Source organism: Oncorhynchus masou, chromosome 33, assembly GCF_036934945.1.
Source record: "Oncorhynchus masou masou isolate Uvic2021 chromosome 33, UVic_Omas_1.1, whole genome shotgun sequence".
In the NCBI taxonomy this organism is placed as follows: domain Eukaryota; kingdom Metazoa; phylum Chordata; class Actinopteri; order Salmoniformes; family Salmonidae; genus Oncorhynchus; species Oncorhynchus masou.
In genome coordinates, this window is record NC_088244.1 from 11,226,470 (window position 1) to 11,239,187 (window position 12,718).

Below are 12,718 nucleotides of genomic sequence, written 5' to 3' on the forward strand. Positions count from 1 at the left end.
AGTACAGATAGATCCCTCCTTCCCCATGCACTCCTTAGATAGCCAACCATTAGGGTCAGGGCTGGTCAGGGAGGCCACGGTTCCACTGGAGATGATTACGCAGGGGGATAATAAGGAGCTTATTAGTCTGTTCCTTATTGATTCACCTGCATTTTCGGTGGTGCTGGGGGTTCCCTTGCTGGCTAGTCACAATCCTAGGATTTCGTGGAGACAGGGAGCTCTCCAGAGGTGGTCTGAGGAGTGTTCAGGCAGGTTTGTAGGAGTTTCCATCGATGCTACGATGGTGGAGAGTCCAGACCAGGTTTCCCCTGTGCACATTCCCGCTGAGTATGCAGATTTGGCTATCGCTTTCTGTGAGAAGAAGGCGACCCAATTACCACCCCATCGACAGGGAGATTGCGCAATAAACCTCCAGGTAAACGCTGCACTGCCCAAGAGTCACGTGTACCCATTGTCCCAGGAGGAGACGTTGGCTATGGAGACATACGTCACGGAAGCTCTGGGACAGGGGTACATTCGGCCCTCCACGTCACCCGTCTCCTCGAGTTTCTTTTTCGTGAAGAAAAAGGAGGGAGATCTGCGTCCATGCATTGATTATCGAGGTCTCAATTCCATTACGGTGGGTTTTAGTCACCCACTACCTGTCATCGCTACGGCGGTGGAATCATTTCAAGGAGCGCGGTTCTTCACGAAACTGGACCTCAGGAGTGCGTATAATCTGGTGCGTATTCGGGAGGGAGATGAGTGGAAAACCGCGTTTAGTACCACATCTGGCCATTATGAGTACCTCGTCATGCCGTATGGGTTAAAGAATGCTCCAGCCATCTTTCAATCCTTTGTAAATGAGATTCTCAGGGACCTGCACGGACAGGGTGTGGTGGTATATATTGACGATATCTTGATCTACTCCGCCACACGCGCCTCGCATGTGTCTCTGGTGCGCAAGGTACTTGGGAGGCTGCTAGAGCATGACCTGTACGTTAAGGCTGGGAAATGTGAGTTTTCCAAACGAGCCATTTCCTTCCTGGGTTATCGCATTTCCACCTTGGCGGTGGTGATGGAGTGTGACCGTGTCAAGGACGTGCGTAATTGGCCGACTCCGACCCCGGTAAAGGAGGTGCAGCGATTCTTAGGGTTTGCCAATTACTACCGGAGGTTTATCCGGGGTTTTGGTCAGATGGTGGCTCCCATTACCTCTCTGCTGAAGGGGGGGCCGGTGCGTTTACAGTGGTCGGCAGAGGCGGACAGAGCTTTCCTCCGTTTGAAGGCGCTGTTCAACGACTCTCCGGTGTTGGCGCATCCGGACCCCTCTTTGGCGTTCATAGTGGAGGTGGACGCGTCCGAAGCTGGGGTTGGAGCCATGCTCTCACAGTGCTCGGGTACGCCACCGAAGCTCCGCCCCTGTGCTTTTTTTTTTAAGAAGCTCAGGCCGGCGGAGCGAAACTATGATTTGGGGGACAGGGAGCTGTTCGCTGTAGTTAATGCCCTGAAGGTGTGGAGACACTGGCTTGCGGGGGCTAAGCACCCTTTGCTCATCTGGACTGACCATCGCAACCTAGAGTATATCCGATCAGCTAGGAGACTGAATCCTCGTCAGGCAAGGTGGGCCATGTTTTTCACCAGATACAGATTTACGATCTCGTATAGACCAAGTTCCCTTAACACTAAGACCGACGCGCTGTCCCGTGTCTACGACACCGAGGATCGGTCCATCGATCCTGCTCCCATCATTCCGGCTGCTAGGCTGATGGCACCGGTAGTATGGGAGGTGGACGCGGACATCGAGCGGGCGCTAAGGGGGTAACCTGCGCCTCCACAGTGCCCGGAGGGTCATAGGTACATGCCGCTTGCTGTTTGTGATCAATTGATTCGGTGGGCTCATAGTCTACCCTCGTCTGGTCACCCGGGGATTTCAAGGACAATGCAGGGTCTTAGGGGGATGTACTGGTGGCCCATCTTAGCTAAGAACGTGCGATTCTATGTCTCCTCCTGTTCGGTGTGTGCCCAGAGCAAGGCTCATAGGCACTTGCCAAGAGGGAAGTTACAGCCCCTCCCCATTCCACAATAGCCGTGGTCTCATCTATCGGTGGACTTCCTTACTGATCTTCCCCCGTCTCAGGGAAACACGATGATCCTGGTCGTTGTGGATCGGTTCTCTAAGTCCTGCCGTCTTTCCCGTTGCCCGGTCTCCCTACGGGCCTACAGACTGCGGAGGCTCTGTTCACCCACGTCTTCCGGCACTACGGGGTGCCTGAGGACATCGTTTCTGATCGGGGTCCCCAGTTCACATCCAGAGTGTGGAAGGCGTTTATGGAATGTCTGGTGGTCTCGTCAGCCTGACCTCGGGGTATCACCTAGAGAGTAATGGGCAGGTGGAGAGAGTGAACCAGGAGGTGGGTAGGTTTCTGCGGTCGTATTGCCAGGACCGGCCAGGGGAGTGGGCGAGATATGTCCCCTGGGCTGAAATGGCCCAGAACACACTCCCCCACTCCTCCACCATGTCACTGTTTCAGTGCGTGTTGGGCTACCAGCCGGTCCTGGCACCGTGGCATCAGAGCCAGACCGACGCTCCTGCTGTGGAGGAGTGGGTGCAGCGCTCTAAGGAGACCTGGAGGGCCGTCCAGGAATCACTAAGACAGGACGGCAGAAGAGGAGCGCTGACCGTCACCGCAGTGAGACCCTGTGTTCGCACCGGGGGACAGGGTCTGGCTCTCGACCCGGAACCTGCCCCTCCGCCTGCCCTGCCGGAAGCTGGGTCTGCAGTGTGTGGGGCCATTTAAAGTCCTGAGGAGGATAAACGAGGTGTGTTATCGATTACAACTCCCTTCGTATTATCGTATTAACCCCTAGTTTCATGTGTCTCTCCTCAGGCCGGTGGTAGCTGGTCCCTTGCAGGAAGGTGAGGTGCGGGAGGTCCCTCCGCCCCCTCTGGACATCGAGGGGTCCCCGGCGTACACTGTGCAGGCCGTTCAGGACTCTCGACACCGGGTGAGGGGCCTGCAGTACCTCGTGGACTGGGAGGGGTACGGGCCGGAGGAGAGGTGCTGGGTCCCGGTGGGAGACATATTGGATCCATCCCATCAAAAGTGAGGGAATTCCATCGCCTCCATCTGGATCGCCCTGCGCCTCGCCCTCCGGGTCGTCCTCGAGGCCGGTGTTGGCGCGCTGTGGGAGCCGCGCGTCTGGGGGGGGGGTTTAGGGGGGTACTGTCACGACTATCACCGAAGGTGGCTCCCCTTCCCATTTGGGTGGTGCTCGGCGGTCGTCGTTACCGGTCTACTAGCTGCCACCGATCCCGTTTCCCCTTTTTGTTTGGTTTTGTCTAATTGGTTTCACCTGTTCCTTGTTTGGGGTTTTGGGTTGGGGTTATTTAAGTTCAGTTAGCCTGCCTGTGTTCCTGTGGGCTTGTTAGCTGGTTGTGGTTTAGGAGTGTCCTGTCATTGATTTTCCGCTGTACAGCGTATATACCGGTGTTGTACATTTTGGAGTGTATTACACCTGTGTTCGGCGTTACCCTCTTTTGTTTGCTGTGATTGTTGCGGAATAAATGTTTTTTCCGAATCCTCTGCTCTCTGCGCCTGACTCCACACCCATCACTCTTCGAAGCCTAACAATTTGAGCTGTTCTTGCCATAATATGGACTTGGTTCTGACCTAGAATATGTGGACAACTACAAATACCTAGGTGTCTGGTTAGACTGTAAACTCTCCTTCCAGCCTCACATTAAGCATCTCCAATCCAAAATTAAATCTAGAATCGGCTTCCTATTTCACAACAAAGCCTCTTTCACTCATGCCGCCAAACATACTCTCGTAAAACTGACTATCCTACCAATCCTTGACATCGGCGATGTAATTTACAAAATATCCCCCAACACTCTACTCAGCAAACTGGATGTAGCACCATATACTACCCACCACAGCGACCTGTATGCTCCCGTTGGCTGGCCCTCACTATGTATCCTTCTCCAAGCCCACTGGCTCAAGGTCATCTATAAGTATTTTCTAGGTAAAGCCCTGCCTTATCTCAGCTCACTGGTCACCATAGCAACACCCACACGTAGCACAGTGTATTGCACTGGTCATCCCCAAAGCCAACACTTCCTTTAGCCACCTTTCCTTCCAGTTCTCTGCTGCCAATAACTGGAACGAATTGCAAACATCTCTGAAGCTGGAATCATATCTCCCTCTCTAACTTTAAGCATTAGCTATCAGAGCAGCTTACCTATCACTGTACCTGTACACAGGCAATCTGTAAAAAGCACACCCAACTAACTCATCCCCATATTATTACTTACCCTCTTGCTCTTTTGCACCCCAGTATCTCTACTTTCACATCACCATCTGCACATCTATCACTCCAGTATTAATGCTATATTGCCTACCTCCCTACTCCTCTACATTTGCACACACTGTATATAGATTTGTCAATTTTTCTTTTCTTTTGTGTTATTGACTATGTTTGTTTATGTGTAACTCTGTGTTGCTGTTTTTGTTGCACTGCTTTGCTTTATCTTGGCCAGGTCGGAGTTGTAAATGAGAACTTGTTCTCAACTGGCCTACCTGGTTAAATAATGGTGAAAAAAGGGGTATTTTACAAAATAGGGCTATCTTCTGTATACCCCCCTACCTAGTCACAACACAACTGATTGGCTCAAACACACAGGAAATAAATTACACAAATTAACTTTTAACAAGTTAATTGAAATGTATTCCAGGTGACTACCTCATGAAGCTGATTGAGAGAATGCTAAGAGTGTGCAAAGCTGTCATTAAGGCAAAGGGTAGCTACTTTAAAGAATCTCATATATAAAATATATTTGGATTTGTTTAACACTTTTTTGGTTACTACATGATTCCATATTTGTTATTTCATAGTTTTGATGTCTTCACTATTATTCTACATTAAATAATCATTGAAATGACTGAACATATCAAATGTATGATAAGGTCAGATGTTCAAAATATTAATTTTTTTATTTTTATTTGTTTAATTTTTTAAAGTATTTTATTTTTGCATTTTCCAATTAAGAACATTCAAAACAAAAGTGAAAAGATATTAGACAACGATAGGACAAAGTGACAGTAACAGACGAATGTAACAAAAATAAATTATAATTATAATTATATAAACAAACATACAATAATAAAAAAAAAATAAAAAAAATAACGAGACATTGGATCACCTGCCGTAGGCTACATATTATACATTACGTGTGAAACATTATGTGAGGACTATATATAGATTCAATCAATGAGATGTGGGGGGAGATTCTCCATATAGTCAATAGTTCAAAATATTTCTATCTCGGGTTGATATATCTTTGTTGCATTACCATGATGAAATTACAGACCTCTCTCTGATAATTAAACCTCAGTGTACACAGTCCTGAGGGCAAATAAGTTGTTTGTGTTTATAGGGCTCCTTCACACACTCTGGTTAATGTGTGAGACCTCAGACCTGTGTGTCTGTCTTTCAGCTCCCCAGCGCTGAATGAAAAACAATCACATCCCTTGAAATCCGGGATTAAGTTGGATTAGGAAGGCAAATATTAATTCCCCCGGGTCGGGACTTTATTGTGCTTGGTCGGCCTCAGTCTGTCACTCTGGGACAGTCACGTTGCAAGTGACACAGAAACATCCAAATGCCTTAGGACCTCAGACTCATTCTGATACTGAGATTCTCAAAGTGAATTCCAGTATGCCATAGAGAAATGTATTTAATGCTGTACGCATCTAGTGTTGTGTAGGATAATACCAGTTCGACAAAGAAGTGATATCATTTCTGTGTTGAATGCTAGAGGAATCAAACTCGCTGGATTTTAAATCAAATATTTTATATAAACAAGAAAACTAACTGAAGATGTTACATTCATGTCTTTTATTTGGGATAAACATTTACTTGTAATAATTCAAAACTCATCTTGATGAAAAATGTATGATTTCATCTGTGATGTCATGTATATTTCTGCCTAGTTGAGCTAGTTATTGTTGTATTATAATTGTTATTGTTTACTGTAGGTCAGGATATTGATCCAGCATTAGAGCATAGTGCTGACTCATCAACAGACGGTTGACCGTGTTTGAATTCTGCCCTGTCCTCTCCTCCACCACTGTCTGTTGTCCTCTGGCTTAACCAGGAAAGAAGCATGCAAATTACTATAGCTCTTAGCTTTTCTGTCTGTTTAGTAGTCTAGATTTCTATCATGTGGTGTTTGTCTATTCACCGCCCGAGGACTGAGTCAAAACACATTCACTGATGCTGTACTGTAATTCTGTAGTGGTGCCACAGCAGTTTGTGAACTTTCTATTGCAGTCACTCTGTGTTACTGTACTTATTCAGCATATTATGCTTGGGACTATGTCTTGACCCACAGCATTTAATGGTAACCTTGCTAATACAATTCAATATGTTCAAGGAGACAAAATTGCTGAACTGGTTTGAAATACAGTCTGCTTCTGATGGATAAAGGGACTGTTAGGGTACAGAGAGGCTCAGAATTTTTATGGGACCATTTGAGATTTTAAATAGCCGCCCACCATTATATCTAGGTCAGAGTACGTTCTGTGTCATTATAGAGGAATAGGTTTTAATGTTAGCAGTTGGCACCAGTCATCTTACTAATGTACTGTAGCTTTGACACAGACCCTCACTCTGCTTGTCAGTTGTGAAACCTATGTAGTTTGCACCTTATTTTATGGTTCACATACACTACATTGCCAAAGTATGTTGACACCTGCTTGTCAAACATCTCATTCCAAAGTCATGGGCATTAATATGGAGTTGGTCCCGCCTTTGCTATTATAACAGCCTCCACTCTTCCTGGAAGGCTTTCCACTAGATGTTGGAAAATTGCTGCAGGGACTTGCTTCCATTCAGCCACAAGAGCATGAGCGAGGTCGGGCACTGATTTTGGGCGATTAGGCCTGGCTCGTAGTTGGTGTTCCAATTCATCCCAAAGGTGTTCGATGGGGTTGAGGTCAAGACTCTGTGCAGGTCAGTCAAGTTCTTCCACACCGATCTCAACAAACTATTTCTGTATGGACCTCTATTTGTGCACGGGGGCATTGTCATGCTGAAACAGGAAAGGGCCTTCCCCAAAATGTTGCCACAAAGTTGGAAGCGCATAATCGTCTCAAATGTAATTGCATGATGTAGAGTTAAAATCTCCCTTCACAGGAACTAATGGGCCAAGCCTGAACCATGAAAAACAGTATTCATCATCCACCAAACTTTACAGTTGGAACTATGCATTGGAGCTGGTAGCATTCTTCTGGCATCTGCCAAATCCAGATTCGTCCGTCGCACTGCTAGATGGTGAAGAGTGATTCATCACTCCAGAGAACGCGTTTCCACTGTTCCAGAGTCCAATGGGGGAGAGCTTTACACCACTCCAGCCGACGCTTGGCATTGCGCATGGTGATGTTAGGTTTGTGTGCGGCTGCTCCGCCATGGAAACCCATTTCATGAAGCTCCCGACGAACAGTTCTTGTGCTGAAGTTGCTTCAAGAGGCAGTTTGGAACTCGGTGGTTAGTGTTGCAACCGAGGACAGACAATTTTTTTCACCGGCTACGCACTTCAGCACTCAGCGGTCCCATTCTGTCAGCTGGTGTGGCCTACGACTTTACTGCTGAGCCGATGTTGCTCCTAGACGTTTCCACTTCACAATAACAGCACTAACAGTTGACTGGGGCAGCTCTAGCAGGGCTTAAATTTGGCAAACTGACTTGTTGGAAAGGTGGCATCCAATGACTTTGAAATTGAAATTCACAGGCCATTCTTCTGCCAATGTTTGCCAATTGAGATTGCAGGTCTGTGTGCCCGATTTTATACACCTGTCAGCAATGGTTGTGGCTGAAATTGCCAAATTGCAAGAAAAAATATTTAAGTGCTTTTGAATGGGGTATGGTAGTAGGTGCCAAGCACACCGGTTTGAGTGTGTCAAGAACTGCAACGCTGCTGGGGTTTTCACGCTCAACAGTTTCCTGTGTGTGATCCACCACCCAAAGAGAGTTGCACCCCTTCTGAAAAAACCTACACTCGACCCCTCCGATGTCAACAACTACAGACCAGTATCCCTTCTTTCTTTTCTCTCCAAAACTCTTGAACGTGCCATCCTTGGCCAGCTCTCCCGCTATCTCTCTCAGAATGACCTTCTTGATCCAAATCAGTCAGGTTTCAAGACTAGTCATTCAACTGAGACTGCTCTTCTCTGTATCACGGAGGCGCTCCGCACTGCTAAAGCTAACTCTCTCTCCTCTGCTCTCATCCTTCTAGACCTATCGGCTGCCTTCGATACTGTGAACCATCAGATCCTCCTCTCCACCCTCTCCGAGTTGGGCATCTCCGGCGCGGCCCACGCTTGGATTGCGTCCTACCTGACAGGTCGCTCCTACCAGGTGGCGTGGCGAGAATCTGTCTCCTCGCCACGCGCTCTCACCACTGGGGTCCCCCAGGGCTCTGTTCTAGGCCCTCTCCTATTCTCGCTATACACCAAGTCACTTGGCTCTGTCATAACCTCACATGGTCTCTCCTATCATTGCTATGCAGACGACACACAATTAATCTTCTCCTTTCCCCCTTCTGATGACCAGGTGGCGAATCGCATCTCTGCATGTCTGGCAGACATATCAGTGTGGATGACGGATCACCACCTCAAGCTGAACCTCGGCAAGACGGAGCTGCTCTTCCTCCCGGGGAAGGACTGCCCGTTCCATGATCTCGCCATCACGGTTGACAACTCCATTGTGTCCTCCTCCCAGAGCGCTAAGAACCTTGGCGTGATCCTGGACAACACCCTGTCGTTCTCAACTAACATCAAGGCGGTGGCCCGTTCCTGTAGGTTCATGCTCTACAACATCCTCAGAGTACGACCCTGCCTCACACAGGAAGCGGCGCAAGTCCTAATCCAGGCACTTGTCATCTCCCGTCTGGATTACTGCAACTCGCTGTTGGCTGGGCTCCCTGCCTGTGCCATTAAACCCCTACAACTCATCCAGAACGCCGCAGCCCGTCTGGTGTTCAACCTTCCCAAGTTCTCTCACGTCACCCCGCTCCTCCGCTCTTTCCACTGGCTTCCAGTTGAAGCTCGCATCCGCTACAAGACCATGGTGCTTGCCTACGGAGCTGTGAGGGGAACGGCACCGCAGTATCTCCAGGCTCTGATCAGGCCCTACACCCAAACAAGGGCACTGCGTTCATCCACCTCTGGCCTGCTCGCCTCCCTACCACTGAGGAAGTACAGTTCCCGCTCAGCCCAGTCAAAACTGTTCGCTGCTCTGGCCCCCCAATGGTGGAACAAACTCCCTCACGACGCCAGGACAGCGGAGTCAATCACCACCTTCCGGAGACACCTGAAACCCCACCTCTTCAAGGAATACCTAGGATAGGATAAAGTAATCCTTCTCACCCCCCCCTTAAATGATTTAGATGCACTATTGTAAAGTGGCTGTTCCACTGGATGTCAGAAGGTGAATTCACCAATTTGTAAGTCGCTCTGGATAAGAGCGTCTGCTAAATGACTTAAATGTAATGTAAATGCAAAGGACATCCAGCCAACTTGACACAACTGTGGGAAGCATTGGTCCAGAGTCAACATGGGCCAGCATCCCCATGGAACACTTTTGAAACCTTGCAGAGTTCATGCCCTGACAAATTGTGGCTGTTCTGAGGGCAAAAGGTGTTCCTAATATTTGGTATACTCAGTGTATATGGAAGTTGTTTAGACCAGGGAGGTTTTCCAATGCCTTGCAAAGTAGGGCACCTATAGGTAGATGGGATTTTTTTTAAATAGACATTGAATATCCCTTTGAGCATAGTGAAGTTATTAATTACACTTTGGATGGTGTATCAATACACCCAGTCACTACAAAGATGCAGGCATCCTTCCTAACTCAGTTGCCGGAGGGGAAGGAAACCACTCAGGTATTTCACAATTAGGCCAATGGTGACTTTAAAACAGTCACAGAGTTTAATGGCGGTGGTAAGAGAAAACTAAGGATGGGTCAACAACATTGTAGTTACTCGTCAATACTAACCTAATTGACAGAGTGAAAAGAAGAAAGCCTGTACAGAATAAAAAATATTTCCAAACATACATCCTTTTTGTAACAAGGCAGTAAAGTCATACTGAAACAAAATTGGCAAAGCAATTCCCTTTTTCTCCTGAATGCAAAGTGTTATGTCTGGGGCAAATCCAGTACAACACATTACTTAGTACCACTCTCCATATCTTCAAGCATAGTGGTGGCTGCATCATGTTATGGGTATGTTTGTAATCATTAAGGACTGAGGAGTTTTTCAGGATAAAAAATAAACGGAATGTAGCTAAGAACAGTCAAAATCCTGGAGGAAAATATGGCTCAGTCTGCTTTTCAACAGACACTGGGAGATGAATTCACCTTTCAGTAGGACAATAACCTGAAACACAAGGCTAAATATACACTGGAGTTGCTTACCAAGAAGACAGTGAATGTTTCTGAGTAACCCGAGTAACAGTTATGACTTAAATCTACTTGAAAATGTATGGCAAGACCTGAAAATGGTTGTCTAGCGATGATGATCATCAACAAATTTGACAGAGCTTGAAGAATAATTGGAAAATGTTGCACAATCCAGGTCTGGAAAGCTCTTAGAAATGTACCCAGAAAGACAGCTGTAATCGCTGCCAAAAGTGCATCCACAAAGTTTTGACTCAATGGTGTGAATACTTATGTAAATGGAATATTTCCGTATTACGTTTTAAATACATTTGCTAAAATGTATAAAAACATGTTTTCTTTTTGTCATTATGGGGTACTGTGTGTAGATGGGTAAGAAAAAGCAAACAATTGAATCCATTTTGAATTCAGGATGTAACACAACAAAATGTGGAATAAGTCAAGGGATGAATACTTTCTGACGGCTCTGTATGTATCTCTAGTGTCATGACGTTGGCCTCTTTGGGTATAGCAACCCCATCCCCCTCTCCCTGCCTCCCCCCCATGCCTCCTTCAACTAGGCTGCTGTGGTCAGAGGTCGTAAATTCCTGAGAAGACCCTGCCACATGGCTACATAGTAGAGAGAGGGTAAACTTTCATAGAGGACAAAGGAAATCCTTCCACCTCACAGAACTTGAGGTACGAACACATTTCATGTTCCGGAGAAAGTGTAAAAGATCGGTGAAGAATCCAGCTACGAACTGGTCCGTTTGTCACAACTTGGGAAGCTCATGAGAGACGGTGTGGCCACATTAGCCTAACTAGACCATATGGATATAAAGGCTTGTGGCCACATAACGCTGTTTATATAATAGCCTCAGATATGAGGTTTACATCTAATTGTTGTATACGATGAATGAGTGAGTATGATACTGTTTGTATAATTGTGTAATATGATTGTGGACTGTTTAATGAAGAAAAATACAATTCCCTTTTGATTTGAACTAAATCAGAGGACCGCCCCTGAGCCCAGTTAGGGTCAGACATCCTGGGACAGCCCCTTTTCTGCCATTCCGAATAAAACCCAACTTTGAGAAATTATCAGCAGACCGAGCTTACCTCAATTACGAGATGGCTAAAGGTTGCAGACCATTGCTGATTCTTTTAACCATACCACGTGGTTAAACTCTTAGACTATTGATACCGACAGAATAAGAACAAGTCTTTGATACTAATTACTAGTCTGCAGCTAGGAATTCAGTATCATTCAACGCGAACAACGACATCATCCATTCTATAACGAATGTCACTTTGAATTATCCCCTCTAACCAAGACAGAGAGAGAGAGGGAGAGAGACGGACAATTCTACAAAGACACAAACTTTTCACCAGCGACCAAGACGACACACTGAGCGTAAATATATGTATTGATTGCAATTGTTCCCGAATGAGTGAGCGTTCATGTGTAAAGGATTCACATTTTAATTGTTGTAATTATCACTCTGTAGTGACTTATTAGTCGACCCCCACTTCCCCTTTTTGTCTAAAAAGCCGCCATGCCGGTTTAGCCCACTAGGGCGCATTTTCCTATCATTACATTTACCTTGTTTGTTTATGCATTTCTGTGAATGACTTAGTAATAAATAGATGATTTAAGACAATTGATGTATGGATGACTCATAGTGAAGACTGGGTTCGTGCAGATAACCAACAATTTACGACGTTTGGAATGAGACGAATGTGAGGTACAGTAAATAATTCATTAAATTCGAAGACTAATTGATCAGATACTTTGTAATCTGAATATTTTTCCTTGGTGCCCCGACTTCCTAGTTAATTAGTTACGTGATTAATCAGTTGATCGTGCAGTAACTAATTACAGAGAATCTTTGATAAAAACTATCAGTCTTCAGTTAATGATAGTAAAGACACGACAGTAGTGTAGTGTATGATGATACAAGTTAGACAGAGAAGTGATAGCATTGCTATGTTGAATGCTAAAGGAATCCAACTCATTGGATTTGAAATCAAATATATGTTATATAAACCAGAAAACTAACTGAAGATGTTACATTCATCAGTTTAGTTATAAACAGCTTACTCGTAATAATTCAAAGCTCATCTTGATAAAAAAATGTTTTCCTTTTTATGATTTCATCTGTGATGTCATGTATATTTCTGCTTGGTTTAGCTAGTTATTGTTGTATTATAATTGTTATTGTTTACTGTAGCTCAGGATATTGATTCAGCATTAGAGCATAGTGCTGACTCATCAACAGACTGTTGACGTGTTTGAATT